Consider the following 14,981-nt stretch of genomic DNA (forward strand, 5'->3'; position numbering starts at 1 on the left):
TACCGTTTCATAAATTCATTTGATGGATAAATGTTGTTTATGGTTTTAAAATGAACTTCTTTACATTTTGGGGAAATTGGTAATTTTAAGTAATTTGTTCGAATAGATACAATTTCAGAACCGTTATAATCTTTGAGCGTGAGTGAACTTTTTGCCCTACTTGGAAATAAGGTATTGAATAAATACTGCCTTCAAAAAGTATTATTACATTTATTGTTTACAAGGTCGATACCATCTATCTTTACTTTGTGTAAATTTGGCGTTTGTAAAATCAAAATGATTCTTTAAATACTGGATTAAAGCTTGTGGGATATTCTGTTTCTATCGATCTCAATGGAGCAAGATGTTCTATATTTAGCATTCAAATCCGTCAGTTCAAGAATGTCTCCATTTCCATCCATCACACACTAAATTTGTTTTGTCATCCAGTCTTCCAGAAACATTGACCTCCCTCGACTCAACATCACCCTATTATTCCACAATGGGACATTATGGGGGCTGAAATTATTATTTAACAGAACTTGTTGGTGAAACTTGGACAGTTTCATGGGCAGTTTAGATATTTCAAAATCACACACTAATAGAAACTCAATAAAGAGGAGGCATCGAGAATAATATCTCATCCTTTAAGAATCAAGAATCAAGAAAGTTTTATTGTCACTCCCCCACTCGCATGAAAGGAACGAAAAATAGTACCCAGGTCCCAGATCGAGGCATGTGATCGGAGGATCGGAGCCGATTGATCTGTAAAATCCCATTCATTATTTCAAAGTCAATTGCTTTTATACCACCGTCCTCATCGTTCTTCATCACTATTTCTGATGTAGTGATGTTTATTTCTCCATATGAGATTATAATGATTCCACCTTGGTTAACATCGACCTACCAAACTTTTCATCCTCCCATCCTCCCATCCTGGCTCTATACTGCCATCTAGTGACCATGTAAAGAAAATGCATGGTTTCAATGCAGAAATACATTGGATCCCCACAATGCTGTGTGTTGAGCCCAATGCTCTCCCCGCTACACCACCGACTGCAGGGAATTCACAGGCGAATGTTACGTTGGAGACAATCCGGTCGTTCTTTAAAATAAAACACCTTTTAGACGCTAATAATCGATACAACGGAAATTGTATAAATTATTCTTTCTGTGCGGCCCGGTAACAAATTCCTCACGAACCGGTCGGGGACCACTGCTCTACACCACCGACTGCAGACCCACCCACCCCAGCAACACCATCGTGACGTTTGCGGACGACACGACGGTAGTGGGCCTGATCACAAGAGGGGACGAGCCTGCTTAGAGAAACGAGGTCCGGAGTCTGTCTGATTGGTGATCAGACAACAACCTGGTTCTGAACACCACAAAGACTAAATCAATCATTGTGGACTGTAGGAAGCACAAGACAGACCTGACCCCGCTTCTACATCAATGGAGACCGGGTGGAGATGGCCCACATGTTCACCTTCCTGGGCACCGTACTCTCTGCTGACCTATCCTGGTCCGCAAACACCACCGCGACTATCAAGAAGGCACGGCAGCGTGCGCACTTCCTGAGAGTGCTCAGGGGGGACAGCATCTGCCCGAGGTGCTTGTGACCTCCTACCGCTCCACCATCGAGACCGTGCGGTTCTCCACCTGCACGGAGGCAGAACGGAAGAGTCTGCACAGAGTGGTCAAGACGTCCCCTTCCTGACAGACATTTATGCACCGTGCTGTCTCACCCTGCTGACCTCTGACCTGGTGACCTCTAGCAGGCACTCCCGGTCCATCAGGACCAGAACAAAGATTATGGAACTCCTTCTTCCCCCGAGCCATCACCGCACTGAACTCCAGAATAGTCACACACCAGACAGTCGGTCTCCTGGTGCTGCTTGAAGTATTGCTTCCGTTGCACATGTGTATAAGGTTTTATATTGCTCTTAATACTCTGTTGAATGAATGTGAGCTCACTACAATTTCGTTGTTGTGATACAATGACAATAAAGGCATTCCATTCCAGATGGATCGAACATGGTGGAATGCTGGGCCAGAAAAGATCATTCCAGAAATCCTGAGCTGATTTCTCTCAGCGTTTGTGTCTCTCTGCGTTCTGAGATGTGCAGCATTGCTCGTCGTTAGCCGAGGAGCTGCACTGAGTGTCAGCTGAGCCCTTTTTCATCTTTTGGTTCATTACATTGTATAAGAAGTTCCCTCTGACATGAAAGGGATGCCATCCATCTGAAGTGTGCTTCCTTGAATGGGCGTGGCTGTCACTGGAGCCAACACCCCGATCCTCCTGATATTGATACTTTTAAAGTTTTTTTTAATGGTTTTATTTAATTTTTGAACCTTACGTTTTTAACTATCCACTCTGCGACTCTACACTTTATGAGAAACCAAGTGAAAAGTGGTGGATGATCTTCATACTTTGAGATCGTTGGTGGATACTATCTCGGCCTGCTGCATCTACTGAAGCCTGGGCATTTCCTAGCTGTGAATCTCAGCACACCAAAGAAGGACCAAAGCCTCAAGCAAAGGAATGCAGAGGAGCTGGAGCGACTCTCACAGGTACGAGATCTAAGGAGTCAACAAAAGGATCTGTTTAAGCAACTTCTGCAGCAGCAGGAAGGTAATTTCAATGCAAACACGAGGAAGGACCATTTGACCAGGGAGATACAGGAGCTGAGAATCAGCCTGCAATCCTCCCAAAAGGACAACGAGAACGTTGAATCAGAGAGTATACGTGTGTGTGCTGAAACCAAAACAATGATAACTTAAAGATAACTGAGACAGCAGATTATTTGGAGGGTCAAACAAGAAGGAATAACCTTGTTGTGGACGGCATTCCCGAGACCCAGAGTGAAAGCTGGAAGGAGACCGAGGACAAAGTCAGGTGCGTGATTAATGGGGAACTTCACCTGGACAGCAGTAAGATGGCGATTGAACCTGCGCGTAGGACTGGCAACCCCTCAGGGTATTCTGGAAAAAGACCAAATTCCTCAGACACAAGGATAAAATGGCTGTTCTGGGAAAAGCGAAGGATCTGAAAGGCACCAACATCTACGTGAACGAGGACTTCACTGAAGCGGTCAGGCTAAAGCGTCGGGAACTCATTCCAGCCATGAAAGCTGCCGGAGACCGAGGAGACAGCCTAAATCCCACATGCCCTCCTGGAGCTCCTTAGCTGAGGTCATTATAGGCTGTACTGCTGCATGTTTACTGGGTAGCAGGTCCATAGATGATACGCATCTTCTTCCGGTTTCTGAGGGTCTTGTTATGGCCCATTTGAATGTCTGCAGCATCAGAAATAAGGTCCATGAACTCAATAATCTGATTACAGGAAACACCATTCATATCTTGGCCGTACCGGAGACCCATCCGAGTGCAGCAGTTCTTGACATGGAGGTTTATCATATATTTAGAAGGGACAGGAATAAATATGGCGGTGGCACAGCATCATACATCAGAAAACAATTTCCAGCAACCCTCTGTTCTGCGTTCTTGTCAGATAGTTTAGAATCTATATGGGTCAAAGTGCTGATTGGCTGCTGCTACAGACCTCCTGGGACTGAGTCCAAATACCTGAATGACGTGTGTGTGTTAATTGATAGTTACAGATGTGAACGGTGATATTTAGATTAGCTGATGCTTGTAAACTGTCTCCGATGGTCTCTCAACCGACCAGAGTCTTTACTAACATACTTCTGCATATTTACACAAATACTCCTGAATACTGCACTAAACCAGTCTCTCGATCTGTGGGCTTTAGTGACAATAATATTATAGCTATTACCAGGAAAACTCAAATTCCTAAATGCAAGGTCAATATAATACATAAAAGGATGTTTAAGAAATTCATTCCTGGCCGTTCTTTGGCAGATGTGGGTGATATTGAGTGGACAGATGTGTTTGCTGTTGAGGAGCCTGAGGCTTCTTTAAATATCTTCATGGAAATATTCTTGAGGATTGTTGATAAGCATGCCCCGATGAGAAAGTGTGCTGAATGAGACTCTAAAGAGACGAAGACAAATGTACGTTAGTAAAGTCTGCATTGGTGGAGGACAGATTCAAGTCCTGTCGACTGAGAAACCAGGTTACAAAACTAAACATCGATGAAAAAAGAATGTTACAAGCAGAGAATAAATGCTGTGGAGCGCGATGGTAAAGAGCCCTGGAAAACCCTGAATGAAATAATGGGGAGGTCAAAGGGCGGGGCTTCCTCTGTAGAAGCAGAAGGTATGTTTCTGACCAAACCGTCTGATATAGAATTATTTTAGTGATTTCTTCATGAATAAGGCAGAATATGGACAATACTGATTCTGACTATCTAAAGCTCATAAAGGATAATGTGATGTTAAATAAGATAAACCGTCAGTTTAATACCGTAGATGAGCAGGAAGTACGGACGTGGTTGAAGTCCCTCCCTGTACACAGCTCAGGAGGTACTGGCATGCTGGACAGTAGGGTACCTGGTCTAGCAGCTGACTATGCGCATGGTCCGATATGTCATATCTTAAATGCATGTTTAATGAAAGGTGTGTATCCAACTATCTGGAAACAGGGGAAATGATTCCCTGACTGAAAGATGGCAGACGAGCACTCACTGGGAAGACCAGCAGACGTCACTATTCTCCCAGTTCTCAGTAAACGGATGGAGAGAACTGTCCACTCAGAAATACAGGAATATTTTGATAGTAATGGGTTGAATACAAGGTGCTCCGCCCTTACAGCAATGACAGATGATTGGCTCAAGGTTGACTGGTGCAGCATTTGACGTCATAGATCATGATCTGCTCATCGGTAAACTTAAATGCTTTGGATTTAGTTCACCCCCATCCTATTTAGGAATAGTTGTCTCACAAATAGGACACAACGTGTATATTACAATGGCAGCTGGTCTCACTTAGAGGCCTTGGACTGCGGGGTCCCGCAAGGGAAATGTTTGTATTTCTTTTTGAACGGCACGCTCTCCGGACTGGGGAATGCTTTATTCTGCTCCTGAATGTGTGTGTGTGTGTGTGTGTGTGTGCACATTTTTCTGAATATATCGTATTTGTCTACTTGTAAGAGGCTAACATGTCCATTCTCTGTAACATTTAAGCTCTTACACAGAGAAAGGACTGCGTCCTCAGAAATGTGATTCCCACTGGAGTTTCCTCGGGTAGCTCGTCCACAGCTGGAACTGCTGCATCTGTGTAGCTGGATTATGTAGGAGAAGTTCGAACTTCATTTGCTTTAGAGCTACAGAAATAAATGAAAATCACATTTATTTTGAAAAGCATTGAGAATGAAGCGTGAATGAACAAGCGTGGGAATTAGAATGTGAGAACAGGCTGTCCTGCTCCGTCTGGACTCAGAGCGGCACTGAAGCTCCATGCCAGCAGGACCAGTCTGCATACTCAGGGTATGTTATTTCATAGAGGCAATCTTTGTAACCATTCTATTTTAACTCATTCAGTGCCAGCCGTTGTCGGCTCAGTACCGGCGGGTTTCGATCATTTTGCCCTATATTTCAAGACCCACAGAATATTATATACTATGACTAAGAAAACACCGAACATCTAACAAATGAAAGATTAACGTCTCACCTTTCATCAGGAAGAAGAAACGTGTTCCTACCTTATTCCGTTCTCAAGTTATTGGCCGTTGAAAAGAGGCAGAAATCACCAGAATCAGCGTTTTCCAACAGAAAACAGAGAAAACGAGCTTTTTGTTCAGACACATTTTTAGCTGATCGATGACTTTAACTCTAATATTTATTCCCTTAGTGACACATCACACATCGCAACAGTTGTTTATTTCTAGATGACAATAAAAACAACACTGAGAAAAAGTAATTGATGTTGTAATAACACATTTATGTACAAACAGAGTTGCAGTGAAGAGGATCTGCTCTGGCTGCCAGTTGGATTCACGCCAGCCAGAATCTTCATGACCTCCAAGATTCAAGATTCAAGATTTAAGATTCTTTATTGTCATTATGCTGACATAACAAAATCGTGTGAAGGCCCACGGCTTAAGGCACTCATAGGGACATAAAACGAAACACAAAATCTCTCCTAAAACAAATATATAGAGAGATTGAGAATGAGAATCAAGCAAGTAGTGCAAAATAGCAACAGCAGCACAGTGGGACAGGCACAGAGCGTCCCCAGTGGGACAGGCACAGAGCGTCCCCAGTGGGACAAGCACAGAGCGTCCCCAGTGGGACAAGCACAGAGCGTCCCCAGTGGGACAGGCTCAGAGCGTCCCCAGTCGGACAGGCTCAGAGCGTCCCCAGTGGGACAGGCACAGAGCGTCCCCAGTGGGACAGGCACAGAGCGTCCCCAGTGGGACAGGCACAGAGCGTCCCCAGTGGGACAGGCTCAGAGCGTCCCCAGTGGGACAGGCTCAGAGCGTCCACAGTGGGACAGGCACAGAGCGTCCACAGTGGGACAGGCTCAGAGCGTCCACAGTGGGACAAGCACAGAGCGTCCCCAGTGGGACAGGCACAGAGCGTCCCCAGTGGGACAAGCACAGAGCGTCCCCAGTCGGACAGGCACAGAGCGTCCCCAGTGGGACAAGCACAGAGCGTCCCCAGTCGGACAGGCACAGAGCGTCCCCAGTGGGACAGGCACAGAGTGTCCACAGTGGGACAAGCACAGAGCGTCCCCAGTGGGACAAGCACAGAGCGTCCCCAGTCGGACAGGCACAGAGCGTCCCCAGTCGGACAGGCACAGAGCGTCCCCAGTCGGACAGGCACAGAGCGTCCCCAGTCGGACAGGCACAGAGCGTCCACAGTGGGACAGGCACAGAGCGTCCCCAGTGAAATGAAATGAACGTGGCATGAACTGAAGTGCTGTGTGTGTGTGTCTCTGTGTGTGTGTGTGTTGAAGCCAATAATGTAGAGCATCACAGATACTCAATGTTCAGTGTCTTAGGGTGCATTCACACTGCACCAAGAGGACTCGGTTCCTTTGGGAGCAGATTCCTGCATTTATAATTCGCTGAAAGGTCTGCGTTCACACTGTGATTTCTTCACGGAACAAACTTTCTGAGCAGCGTCGCGTGGCTGAAAGGGCGCTCGTCGATTGGACGAGTAGAAGGGGAAGTCCCGCCCTCTCCCATGTTTTGTTTTTTAGTGCGCCGTTACGGCTGCTGCTCATTCAAGGAGGGAATCTCATTTAGTTCTGGCCTAAATCCTAAATGTTACACAACGCTAGTCGTTTTTAACAAACACAAAGTCGCTGTGGATCCGTAACGTCTCCGGATCAGTTCAGAACAACGGAATGAGAAGCTATCGCTGCTGAACAGCTGATTCTCCGCTTAAAGCGCCGTGGAGCTGCTGAACAAAAGATTAAAGTATTATAACGCATATTTAGTTAATGAAATCTACACACAGCGGTACATATTTCACCACTTTTATTTTTTTTGGAGCAGCTGGGAGTACTCGCTGTACTTCCTCTTCCGGAGACGCACCGCGTAGCGTCACTACGTACGTTGCTCCGTCCTTTGCTCCGCCCAAAGGGACCGAGACCCTCCTTTTCAGGGGGACTTTTTTGATCCTCTCCAGAGTCTGGAGCCGCGTTCCCACTGGCCCAAACGGAGCGGCTTAGCCGAGGAAAGGAACTCTGGTCCGTTTTAAAGGGAGCAAACTGCGCAGTGGGAACGCACCCTCCACTCTTGGTTCAGAGGCAGCCTCTGTAATCTCACCATCCGGCTGTTTTAGTGAAAGCTTGCCTGTCTTGGTTCTTGGCCATTTTGCTGAGGGACACGGCGAATGCTTTGTTAGTTTTTAGAGGGACCAATATTTCCTACCAACAGAAGTCCTATCAATGATCATTGCCTGTTCTCTCAATCAAGACATGTCCATGTCAGGAAACGTTTAATCGTGTCTCAGTCTTGTTCCGCGACCTTGCTGCACCATTTCATCCTCATATTTCCATCAGAGAGAAACTTGCAGAGAATAACAACTGTTCCAGTAAGCATTATGAAACTCTACAAGTTAAGTTTGCGGACGACACCACCCTCATCGGGCTCATCTCGGACGGTGATGAGTCTGCCTACAGGAGGGAGGTGGACCGGCTGGTGTCCTGGTGTAGCAGCAACAAGCTGGAGCTGAACAGCCAGAAAACAGTGGAGATGATCGTGGACTTTGGGAAAGTCACAGCCCCACCGCCCCCCCTCACCCTCACAGACTCCCCTACCCCCATCTCCATCGTGGACTCTTTCCGCTTCCTGGGCACCACCATCACCCGGGACCTCAAGTGGGAGCCGACCATCAGCTCCCTCATCAAGAAGGCTCAGCAGAGGATGTACTTCCTGCGGCAGCTGAGGAAACTCAAGCTGCCGACCCAGATGTTGGTGCAGTTCTACACCTCCATTGTGGAGTCTGTCCTCACCTCCTCCATCACCGTGTGGTACGCTGGCGCCACCACCAGGGACAGACACAGACTGCAGCGTGTTTTTTCTTTGATTGTATGTTTTTTTCAGGTTTCAGATTTTGACATTCCAGTTATTTAATGAGAGGACTGGATATCCGTAATTCTTTCCTGAACAATTGTTACAATGTGTAATTGTTTAAGAAAGATATGTTTTTCCTTCCCAACACGTTTGGTCATTTAATTTGAGGATATGTCATCCTCAAAGAGGCATAGTTTTCATGTTATAGGTCTACATGCAATATATAAATTGTCTGTGTTCATAAACACAAGTGTTGGAACTTCAATGCAAAGGAACTGAAGGCAGGGCTGGACATCACAATTCATACACCAAGAGACAGAGAGAGTATAGTTTCACAGCTGTATCCAATTATAAGTCCAATAAAATGATTGATATCAAATTATATATTATTACATTATCGGCTCAGTTATTACATTTGCAAAGTTGTTGTTTTTTACCACGTAATAAATTATTACGCTAGTTAGCCAAAAGTTATTACATTATCAGTTCAGGACTATTACTACGTTGTTGGCTTCAACAGTCGGGGGGGGGGGGGGGGGGGGGTTGATTTTAGCAATCAAAGGCAAATTTTAGCCATCAGGGGCTTTGAGACATGCATCGCAATGACTGGCTTTGATCGCTAACTCAAAACAAGCTGCTGAGACGCACGTTCCATGCGCCCTAATGCCAGCACACTAACGCTAGCACACTAACGCCAGCACACTAACGCTAGCACACTAACGCCAGCACACTAACGCCAGCACACTAACGCCAGCACACTAACGCCAGCACACTAACGCCAGCACACTAACGCTAGCACACTAAAGCCAGCACACTAACGCTAGCACACTAACGCTAGCACACTAATGCCAGCACACTAACGCCAGCACACTAACGCCAGCACACTAACGCCAGCACACTAACGCCAGCACACTAACGCCAGCACACTAACGCCAGCACACTAACGCCAGCACACTAACGCTAGCACACTAACGCCAGCACACTAACGCTAGCACACTAACGCTAGCACACTAATGCCAGCACACTAACGCCAGCACACTAACGCCAGCACACTAACGCCAGCACACTAACGCTAGCACACTAACGCTAGCACACTAAAGCCAGCACACTAACGCTAGCACACTAATGCCAGCACACTAACGCCAGCACACTAATGCTAACACACTATTGCTAGCACAACCTTTACGTAAGATGAGTGTTTGGCTCTAAAGAAGGTTCATGTTCCTTCCATGAAGGGCCAGTTTGCAATTGTCATTGGACCTTTTGAACTGGACTGTGGCTACACCAGCCAGTGCCGGTGCCGGAGGCTCTGTGCCCATCTCCTTTCTGTTGGGCTCTCTAGTGAGAGGGAGCGTTCCGGGACATGAAACCAAATGTAAAGTACCATAAACACAACACAATGAATCAAACATGTGAAAGAAACAAATGTTCAGCTCTTAGTCTTAATCATTCTCCGTATGCACACTCAGCCCTGGGCGAAAGCACCGCTCCCCTGGTTCAGGCTCATTAAATCTGACTGTTGCAGCGGTGACATGACATTTATTCAACATTTTCCAGGCTGCGTTGGCAGCTGTGTGTGTTAACTGGGCTATTTTTAGGCGCTGGTAATGGCCAACAGATTTTTAGCAGGTTGCAGAGCTGACAACGGAGCCTTATAATAAGGACTTAATGAAACATGGGCCTTCAGACGTCTTCTCATTAAACAGATGAGAACGCTCAGGCGTTGTGCCCATGCATGTGTGTGTGTGTGTGTGGATGTGTGCGCGCCATCCCTCCCTTTAGCCTTTACATAAGAGCTTGTTTATCAAATCAACCGGCTGGGAAAAAGATGAAGTATTATGAAAATGAACGGAAAACAGAGAGAAAGATGGCTTGCACTTCCAAGAGTCGATAACTCTTCAGGGCCTCTCAAATGGAGCACTCGGAGTGCTTTAAAGAGCCCTAGGAGAATGCAGATGGGTAAGTGGCACACAGTGACCACATCCTGTAGTCACCCCCTACTCCCCCCACAACATGGAGGGCACTTCATGAAAGGTCTCCACAGACACTCCCCCCACCTCCCCTCTCCTCTGCATCCAGGAGAAAGATGTGCACAGACAGTTCACAAAGCAGAACCCCCGCAAAGCTGCGGGGCCGGACAATGTTTCCCCCCCCCCACCCTGAAACATTGTGCCAGTGAGCTGACTCCTGTCTTCACAGACATCTTTAACACCTCCCTGGAGTCCTGTCGTGTTCCAGCCTGCTTCAAGTCCTCCACCATTGTCCCTGTCCCCAAGAAGACAAGGATCACAGGACTTAATGACTACAGACCGATAGCGCTGACATCTGTAGTCAGGAAGTCTTTTGAGCACCTGGTTCTCCACCACCTTAAGACCCCCCCCCCTCCTGGACTCGCTACAGTTTGCATACCAAGCCAACAGGTCTGTCAACAACGTGGTTAATCTGGCCCTCCACTTCATCCTGCAGCATCTGGACTCCTCAGGAACCGACGCCAGGATCCTGTTTGTGGACTTCAGCTCAGCTTTCAACACCATCCTCCCGGGACTGCTCCAGGACAAGCTGCTCCAGCTCGACGTGCCCGACTCCCTCTGCTGGTGGATCACCGACTTCCTGACGGACCGGAGGCAGCATGTGCGGCTGGGGTCTACGGTCTCGGACACCCGGACTATCAGCACCGGATCCCCCCAGGGCTGTGTACTTTCCCCCTGGCTCTTCTCCCTGTACACCAACTGCTGCACCTCCAGCCATCAGTCCGTCAAACTGATTAAGTTTGCGGACAACACCACCCTCATCGGGCTCATCTCGGACGGTGATGAGTCGGCCTACAGGAGGGAGGTGGACCGGCTGGTGTCCTGGTGTAGCAGCAACAACCTGGAGCTGAACAGCCAGAAAACAGTGGAGATGATCGTGGACTTCAGGAAAGTCACAGCCCCACCGCCCCCCCTCGCCCTCACAGACTCCCCTACCCCCATCTCCATCGTGGACTCTTTCCGCTTCCTGGGCACCGCCATCACCCGGGACCTCAAGTGGGAGCCGACCATCAGCTCCCTCACCAAGAAGGCTCAGCAGAGGATGTACTTCCTGCGGCAGCTGAGGAAACTCAAGCTGCCGACCCAGATGTTGGTGCAGTTCTACACCTCCATCGTGGAGTCCGTCCTCACCTCCTCCATCACCGTGTGGTACGCTGGCGCCACCACCAGGGACAGACACAGAGTGCAGCGCATTGTACGTGCTGCGGAGAAGGTGATCGGCTGCAAGCTGCCATCGCTCCAGGACCTGCATGTCTCCAGGACTCGGAGGCGTGCAGGTCGGATCACAGCCGACCTTTCCCACCCTGGACACGGACTCTTTGACCCTCTCCCCTCAGGCAGGAGGCCTGAGGGTTTTTTGTGTATTTAGTCATTACTGTTACATGAAGCACGACTTCACCGAGAAACATTCCTAGTCTGTGAACCCTCACTGACAATGGAAATAAACCACTTCTGATTCTGATTCTGATTCTGATTCTGATGAAATGATGGGATTAATTAAACAGTGACATTTGCATGGAGATAAATCAATGTAAAAAGATGGATTACATTTGATTAGACTCCTGACACAATGTTTCAGAGCCACAAGTGAGTCGACATGACCACGATTGGGTACGAGGCCTTTGTTTCTTGAATGCAACCTCCTACCTGTGGAGCGTAAGAACTTCTCCTTCTCCTCTAACTCACCTCCTACCTGTGGAGCGTAAGAACTTCTCCTTCTCCTCTAACTCACCTCCTACCTGTGGAGCGTAAGAACTCCTCCTTCTCCTCTAACTCACCTCCTACCTGTGGAGCGTAAGAACTTCTCCTTCTCCTCTAACTCACCTCCTACCTGTGGAGCGTAAGAACTTCTCCTTCTCCTCTAACTCACCTCCTACCTGTGGAGCGTAAGAACTTCTCCTTCTCCTCTAGAACACTCTGCACCAACTCCTCCTTCAAGATAACTCCTCCTCTATTCCTCTTTCCTCTCCTCCGTTATAAACAACTTGAATCCTACTCCTCAGCTTCTAGCCTTGCTTCCTTTCCTCCTGGTCTCCTGGACACACGTCCACCTTCCTCCTCCTCTTCATCATGTCCACCAGCTCTCTAGCTTTTCCTGTCATCGTCCCAACATTCAGAGTCTCTACTCTCAGTCCTGAACTCTTCATTCCCTCTTCTCTTGCTGCTGATGCACTCGTCTTCTTCCTTTTCTTCGTCTCTGTCTTTGACCCGCAGTAACCCCGGGTCCAGCAGCGTCCCGGGGGTTAACAGCGCTGCTGGACCCGCTCAGAGAGACCACTGTCAACGCTACTTGGTCCCATCCACTCTCTGCAGCGAGAATGCGGAAGTCAATCCCATGTTGAGCGACTGGTGCATTACCTTGTCTTAATGTCAGTAACTGGCTTGCTGCTTCCCTACCTGAAACAGGATTATCAGAAACTCTCCGCATTTCATCTACAAATACTGAGTAGAATTCTGCGGCTCCGGATTTGCTAGAAAACACTGCGAGGGCCCAAGATCCGGTGTGGGCCGTGAGTAAGCTGTCGACCAATGCAACCTCAGCAGCGTTGGGGGCATAGGTCTGTGGCTGCTGGGTGGAGAGCCCCACGCACTGACGCAGGAATCAACCACATCCCCCGAGAGCATACGGATAAGGGCTAGGAGTGGGAATAGACAGTTTGTGAAGTTGGACCGGGACTGGAACGGACATGGGAGCTGCGGCGGATGAAGGGGCTATGTCCGGATATGCAGCAGAAGAAGGTTGACCGACTTGCTGGGCTACATGGAGGGTCAGTGTGCCGACCCCCTTGGCCACTTCTTGGAGGGATTGAACCGAGAAGAGCCTGCCTGAGAAGCCGAGCAAAAATCTGCAACCAGAAATACACTGCAGACCAAGTCAAGGATAGTATTACATATTTAACAGTTGTATCATGTATCAAACTCAAGTATCAGGGAAAGGTTTTCATAATTCCTTGTTGTAATGTTGTAAGATCTGAATGACGTGATCAGCTTTGTTTGAGGCTCTCATTGACGGACATGCTGCTCCCACGAATGACGACGTCATGCTGGAGATGAGGAAGGAGACGAAGACGAGCCTGAGGAGGTATCTGAGCAGACACTCGAAAGCCTAGCCGAGTTAATGCGAATGGCAAAGACCGGTTAGAGTTGTCCTATCTCTCTTCGGTTCTTTTATCACTGTCAGAGGTTTATAATCAATAATCAATTATTCAGAAGTTTAAACCTTCAATAAATACAATTCAGATACAAGTTGGTGAGGAAACCAGCACTGAGGTTCGGTCGCTGTCTCTTGTCTGTCCACAGATCTTCACTCTACTACTTCCGCGGTGCTCCTCCCTTGAGGGAGGGTGTAACGTCAAACCCTCTCTGTGTCGCCGCATTCATCACCTCCATCAGCGAACTGCACGGGATGTCCTGCATCATCATCATCATCATCAACCTATCGACAGAAAGGAGGTGAGCCTGCTTGTGTTTGTGTTACCGGTTTGCTCTGTTTTTAATATGTAGTACTTATAACTTTACAATTATGCTGCTCCTCATTGTGTTCATACGTCCCTTAACTGTCGTAGAATGTGGGTGTGCCCTCCGAGGGACAAGCCAATAAAAGTGCAGTAAAGTGAAGTGAAGTCCTACATCATCATCATCAACCTTCATCTTCAATCATCGTGTGTCTTGGTTAATCACCTGCTGACTTTGTGGATATGTGGCATTTATATGGAGCATTCCTGGTTTTATTGTTCCTCTGCACCTTTATCAGGTTGCGCTGGAGGACAAAGATAAATGATTGTGTGCCAGCATGACAAGCCACAAATCAGAATGGGTACCTACACACTGTACACACAAAAACAAACAAACAGTACAAATATACAAAAGTTATAGAAAAAGGAATAAAATAAAATAAAAACAAATATAGTAAAAAAATTAAAATTAAAAATAAGAAAGGAAAAGGCCAACCTCTACAGGCATACAACACCTTGATTTAAATTAAGTTAAGAAAATCAAAAAAGAAAATGATTGTCCCATCATACTATAATTATAGCGGTCTACAGAAATATACTTAATTTAGTCATCTTCCGCGTCTTCTGTTAAATTTAAATGTTCCACAAATTCTTGAAATGGCCCCCACACCACGCGCTGATGTATTTTAGTTACTCAAATAGTCTTTCGTTACACGATCTCGTCCTCCTACCAGCCGTGAGACGTGACATGAAGCAGCGCATTGCCGAAGCTGTCATAGCAACACGCTGTCAGGCTCACAGGCTCAGACTCAGCTGGAGTCTCTGAGCAGCCGTTCGTGGCTGAAGGACAGACACGTGGTCCCTGGAGGACCCTCAATCCTAAAAGAGATCCTTCTGAATAATAGCTGATGGTTGGGGGGAGGACTGATCCACCCCCCAAAGAGAGCAGCCTCATCCTCCTCTCTCAGACCTCGGCTGGAGCTCTGCTGTGAGCTGAAAGCCGAACTGGGCTTCTTATAGCCTGAAACAGCGCCACCACCAGTTAGGTAGAAAGACAGAGAAAGGGAGA

This window comes from Brachionichthys hirsutus, chromosome 6, assembly GCF_040956055.1.
Source record: "Brachionichthys hirsutus isolate HB-005 chromosome 6, CSIRO-AGI_Bhir_v1, whole genome shotgun sequence".
Taxonomy (NCBI): domain Eukaryota; kingdom Metazoa; phylum Chordata; class Actinopteri; order Lophiiformes; family Brachionichthyidae; genus Brachionichthys; species Brachionichthys hirsutus.